General features: G+C 53.6%; 1 protein-coding gene across 1 annotated transcript in view; it reads right to left on the reverse strand.

Moving 5' to 3' along the window:
- Window positions 1–6,364, reverse strand: part of LGR6 (leucine-rich repeat containing G protein-coupled receptor 6) — a gene marked incomplete at its 5' end in the record, with an annotated part of 88,922 nt that overhangs the window by 24,966 nt on the left and 57,592 nt on the right. The window lies entirely within an intron of this gene.

Genomic DNA, 6,364 nt, shown 5'->3' on the forward strand with positions numbered 1-6,364 from the left:
GGAATATTCCCTTTGAGGAGTGCGATCAGGCAAGAGCCAGTCCAAGGCGTGACTGCTGCCATCTGGTCTCCTTCCCCCAGGTCCCTCCATGCCTGGCACTGGACCATGCTGCTGCTGCTGCTGCTCCACATAGCTGGAGTGCTCCACCATCCTCCCCCAGGAACCCACCCCCAGGGGCTTTGGCTGTGAATCACTTTTCCTGCCTTTCCAGGTCAAAATGGGTTTTTATGAAGGACAAGAAACACAAGAGCAGCTTCAGTTGTGTCCGCCCCATGGAAGGGCTCGTCTGGGCCCCCTTGCCCTGTAGTGCAGAGGGGATTAGGGGACTGTTCCCTTGGTGCTTGTCCTGGGGAATGACACATCTCCCTGCCCTGGGACATGCTATGACTGGGATCACTGAGAAGAGCGGGCTATGGGAAGGTCTTCTTCTGATGGTTGAGGTGAGCCCCACACTGGGAACTGTGAGCAAAAGGTGGAAGTGATGTACGAGAGGTACTGACACCGCTGAGCGATAAGTTTGATTTGCAGTATAATGAATTAAGGAAAATGTGGCATGTTGGCCATAACAACAAGCATGGAGTTTGCCTGCCCTGACTGGGCAGCCAGAAGAGACATCTGGGCCTGACTGAAACCTTGTATTTGTTCTCCAAGGATGGAGTAGCACCTCCAGAAAGCGTTTATTTGAGCCTCAGGGCACTGCTGGCAGACTGGGAGGAACAGCCCTCTGAAGGGACCGATCCTGCTGTTGATGGGAGGGGAGCCGTGGAGACTGGCTGGGCTTTAGGTGTGTAGCTCTCCTCCTCTAGCATGCCCAACGTTCTCCTTTGAAAGGCGGTTCCAGCTGAAGGGGTAACATTTGACCCTGTCCTGGCCATCCCACAGACCGAGTCGCTGAAGTCTGAAAACCACGCGACTGCTTCCGACCTGCGTGAAACTCACTGAGTTTTAAGTGGTAGATACTTTGGAATATGAGAGTAATTACTGGCTCCTGGAGATTACTGTATAATTACACTTAATGGACCTCAAAGTAATTACCGTGTAACCTGGATTGTGGTTTATGGAACAGAAATAACTGTGCATTTACACAGCAATGAGCTGCTGCCCAATTACCTTGTAATTCTCATCCTCTGGGCCCAGGCACGGTAATTATGGCATGATCGCTCTTGGCCCCCTCTCTCTTACACAGTCGTCTCCTCTACCAGCATCCCTGCGTGGGAATTACTCTACAGCACGGTCTTGGCTCTGCTCGGTAGGTATTTACGCGGTAAATCAACCCCGACAGTCTCTCCAAATTGGTCCTTCCCAGGACTCCGGGCTCATGTGACTGATGTCCTCGGGAATACTTGTCAGGGAATTAAAAGATGGGGGACAAAACCAGAAGAAAAATGAGGAATGAGGTTGTCTTGGATGGATTTTTGTCTTGTGTGGCCCTGGCAAGGTCCGTATCAGACCTTGTTGCTGGATTCCCTTTGCAGCCCAGGGGATGCGCAGGTCCTGCTCTGGCAGGGTTTGGCTCCCCACTCCGAGGGCTGTTTTCTCTCCTCCAGTTACAGACGGAGCCTGGCTGCCTGCACCATGTGTACGGATTTGAGCAAATGAATCCTGCTCCTGTGGGACCTCTCAAGGCCTGGAAAGGGTTCACACAGCCAGATAATTGAGCACAAGGACCCTGCCACATCCCAACCGCAGCACAGCAGCAGAGCCCTGTCACACGCCAAGCTGCTGCGCCACATCCCCACTGCCCAGGAGTGAAATGGGAGCGATGGGTCCCCTGCTCACGCCAGCTCACATTTATGAGGTGTGAGAGCTCCACATCTCCTGAAGAGCTTGCCCTGACACACTCATTCTCATCTGGGTCCGGACAGAGCCGTGATTTGTCCCAGGCTCCTCTGCTCGAGCCCTGTTTAAGAATAAACAGCCCAACACCTGACGGCTCATACGTCTCGCTCTTTGCAAGGCGCACGGAGCTTGTTACAGGCTGCTTGGATGCTCTGAGCCAGTTTCTGCCGGCAGTACCTGCCAGGCACCCGTCACTGTCATGGCTGTGAGCCTCACCTTACTAGGCTCTGTTACACGTGGGAAGGCAGGGCAGGACTTTTATAATGCACATCCCTCCACTGAAGCTTGGGGAGGCATTTCTGCCGGCAGTCCCTGCCAGGCCCCCGTCACTGTCATGGCTGTGAGCCTCACCTTACTAGGCTCTGTTACACGTGGGAAGGCAGGGCAGGACTTTTATAATGCACATCCCTCCACTGAAGCTTGGGGAGGCACAGGAGTGGATTTCCAAAGAGAACGAGGACACTGCTGGGCACTGTGAAGGCACCAGTCTAATCCAATTACCCTGCAGATCGCTGCGCTGGGTGAAATCAGCAGGCATTAGCAGCCGGAGCTGACTGACGGCCCCAGATCTCCATCTGCGCGTAAGGTGCTTAATGCCTTTGAAAGTCCCACCCTGCAGCCACTTCCTAAGGGTATGGCGAGGTTTCTCAGCAGCGCAGGAAGCTGCAGAGGCCACTCAAGGCTGGGCGTCTGCCTGCGCCGCTTCCCTCCCTTGCACCACAGACTGAGGGGCCGGGATGAGCCTGCGTGATGCCACGGGAGCCACCGTGGAGGAGCGATGCTGTGAGCCCCGTCCCCAGATGACACTCAGCTCACAGCCCTCATGTCACTGATGCCAGGGGGAGCTCTGCACGATGGCGCAGGGTTGTGCTTCTCCCCAGCAATACCCGACATGTCTGTGAGGAGCCGATGGATGGAAAATACAGTGAGCAGGCTTGGCTCACCCGTGATTCACCTGCAGAAAAGGGGATCTTGGATCTGTAACCAATCTTATTTACAAGGCACAGTCCGGTGTGCTGTAAGATGTGCTCCTGTCTTTCTCTAAAACCGCGCTTCCTTTCCAGCCCGTGTCTCTTCCAGGCAGGCGGTTCTTTCATCAGCAGACGAACATTTTGTTTGTACCTCTGTGTATGTGCAAGTACGTACAGGACCAGTTCTTCCTGAGCGAACACACACCTTTCCCAGCCCTGGCAGCACCTCGGTGCCTCCCTCCCCCCTGCACTTGACAGATACAAAGAGCATTGTGTTCAGCAGCTCCCTCTGGGTAAAAAAGCCATCTCCGAACGCTGGCATATACCGGGCTTGTTGGAAAGTGGAGATGCAACCAGGTGTAGTTATGCTGCTCCAGCCTTGCTGCCGGCAACCCCAGTCAGTTCGGGAGAGACAATGTGCCCATGCTCGCTCCTGACGGTGCTTCCTGGTTCTTGGTGAGATGAGCCTTCATCCCAGAAAACAAACCCGTTTGTGCTCCTTAACAGCTCCCCCGAGTGATGCTTGCAGCCGGCCTCTCTGGATTTATGTGCTGCTCGCACTGCCCTGACTTGCCTCCAGCGCTGCCCTGTGCCAAGCCCTGCTGATTTCGGGGGGTTCAGCTGGTTGGAGGAGGCTGGAAGCAGCTAGTCCCTGAGATGGTCCCCAGGTATTTTCTCTTCCCTGCAGTGGGACACCTCTCCCTGAAGACCAGTCCCAAACCAGGACACAAGGGAGGCTTCCCTCGGCCTTCTTTCCTTCCCAGAACCTCAGCTGGGCTATGGTTCAAGCAATGACCTAGAAACAGCCTCCGACCTTCACCATGGGGGGTGCTGTGGATGTTCGTGGTGGTGGGGAAGTTTCTACTCATTTAGTGAAATTCAGTCCTCTGCTCTTTCCACAGATGTCTGGTATCAGCAGGGCTACATCCACCCCAGACATCGCTCCTCTCCCTCTGCTCTGCCATGAAGAATTTGGCCCAGCCTGTGTGTCCAGTGGTGGGTCTCTGGAGCTTCTTTCCTGGTGAGGGTCAAGACAGATGGGAAGGAGTCTGGGCTCAGTGGATAGGGGAGGATTTTGTGTTTTGATTTCAGCAGCAACAGAATTTCCTTCCCTGAGCATGTCGGTGAACTGTACAACGTTGACAAACCCTTTGCAGGGGCTGGGTGGGTATAGGAAATAGATGTGCTGTAGAACATGCCTCCAGGTGTCCCCTTTCTTTCCCTGCTTTATCTGAGCTGCTCGAGCAGTGCTCTGCTGGTCCCAACTCCACACTCTGACACATTCTCAGTGCTTCCAGCTTTAGGATGATCTGGGGGAAGCTGCAAAAATCCAAACTTGCTGCCAGGTGACGCTGTCCCCATGGCACTGCTGTGGCGCATGGGCTGGGGTGGCCATGAGGCTGGCTGGGGAGGCCTCTTGGCCCCAGAAAGCTGGACCTGGCACTGCTGGGGTCTCAGCGGCCCCATCTCTGGGGTCTGCCCCAAGGCTTTGCCCATAATGCACAGGGTCTCTCAGATGTGGTGTGATGCCCTTGGCACACCTGGGAAAGTGTTCCCAATTCCAGCATTACCTGGTGGAAGATGCCAACACACCATGGCCACGGCTGTGCCAAAACAACAGGGAAGCCTCAGAAAAGAAAGAGAGTTTTGCCCTGTATCAGGGGCTTTTGGAAGCAAAATCACCCAGCCAAGAGGTTCAGAAATAATGTGCAAGAGAAATGACTGTAAAAAAATCACTTTCTTCGTTGGGCTCCAAGTTACCAGCTCCAGGCATCACAGCAGGATGTCGAATAGAGCCTTGTCTGTTCTTCTAGTTAACACGAAAACCTTTCAAAGGTCACCCGCTCTGCCCAAGACACAATGAACTGGCTGCCTCTCCATGGTTGTTATTTCTAGAATGAGCCTATAGCTTCGTATTTGGAAGATCGTAACCAACCCTGTTTATTTAGAAATAAAAGCAAACTGACATCAAAGGCACAGTTATTTTGGGCTTTAACTGCTGGAGTGATTTGAAGCTGACAACATGCAGCCTGGAACTACTAATATCTTCAGCTGGGCCAAAAGGAGAGAAGGAGTGGAAAGAGTCTCAGGTCAATTTTCTGCCTGTTAGGGACTATTAGTGGTTCCACACAGGAAGCCAAAAAAAAAAAAATTATATAGTACTATAAATTCTTCCATAAGCCACAAAACACCACAAATTTGCAGCTAATAAAGCTAAAGATGCAGCAAGATTAGAAGATGGAGATGGGACATTTGCTGACTATTTCAGTCCCAGCATCGTTCGAGGTGTTACTGCTGCGTCCTGGAGGGCGACCGCGTGCAGCCGCCATAAGGACTCGCATTTCCACCTGTCCTGAGCTGGCAGCTAGTCAAGCTGCCGGTAAAGGGGATTGCTGCTGCTGCTAGTCGTGCTGGTTACTGTGGCCAAATTGAGCACTGGAAATGATTTAATTGACGGTCTGAAAGCCCGAGGGGGCTGTCGTGACTGTGTAGTTTGACCTCTTGCCCAGCAGCAGCCAGACAGCTTTACCCAGATGCCTTCTATCATGGCTTGTGGCTGAGCTTGGGCTGGGAAGAGCTGCCTGGAGAGGTGGGAGCGTGAAGAGTATCCATACCATTAGGTGCCGAGTTTCTGTTGGGCGGCACCAGCACAAAGCCTGCTCTCCTGGCAGCAGCTAACGTGTGTGGTGTGTGCCCTTCCCCAGCTCGAATCTGCAGGGTGAGAGGCAGCAAGAGAAAGGAGGGAAGAGGGAATGGAAAAGGATCCAGAGCACCTGTCCGACTCGAGGCAGCCCAGAGCCATGTGCCCAGCCTCTAAATGGAGACACGCAAGAGGAGGATGCTCAAGTGTGTGTGGGAGAGAGAAATGACCCATCATGGGATTATCTGCTAGAGTCAGGGTTTCAATGTGGGAAACTTATCACGTCCTGGAAAGATCAATTTTTGGCTATTTATAAGGAGAAGCTGGGCTGTGTTGGAGTGTGACAGAGTTCAGGGGTGTCCCAAAGGAGCAGAGAAGGGCCCCTCACCCTGTGACGGCTGTCGAGTGCTAACAGTACCTGACTTCTGCTAGGAGCAAGCAGCTACCTCTGCACAAGGATTCTTTCTCACCTCCACGGTGCTGCACCATTTCGCAGGGTGCACGTGACACCGAAAGGTCTATCACCAGGGCGGGGTGACCTGTGTGTAGGTCACGCCTTGTACGCCTGCAGCCTCCAGCCCTTCCTCGCACAGCTCTGTTCTCCATTTAGAAATGCAGCAGTGCCCAGAACGTGTCTGTTCCAACCCGTCGTGCTGTCTGGTCTCTAACTGGTGAAGGTACCGGGTTAAATGTGTTTTCAATTCTATTTGATTTATTTAACAGGGTTGAAATAAGGCTTTGAGAACGGGATCTCGTGGGGGGTCCTGAGAGCACAGAGGCTGCCATGCACATATCGGACACAAAAGGAGCTGACCGCACAGCGGAGCAGCAGGGACCTCGGCGGCTGGGATGCGCAGACAATAACCGAGGAGCTGGTGACTCGGGCAGGGGAGGCACGGGGCAGGCTGCCACC

The sequence above is a fragment of the Buceros rhinoceros genome, unplaced genomic scaffold (genome assembly GCF_000710305.1).
Source record: "Buceros rhinoceros silvestris isolate BGI_N320 unplaced genomic scaffold, ASM71030v1 scaffold13752, whole genome shotgun sequence".
NCBI classification, from domain to species: domain Eukaryota; kingdom Metazoa; phylum Chordata; class Aves; order Bucerotiformes; family Bucerotidae; genus Buceros; species Buceros rhinoceros.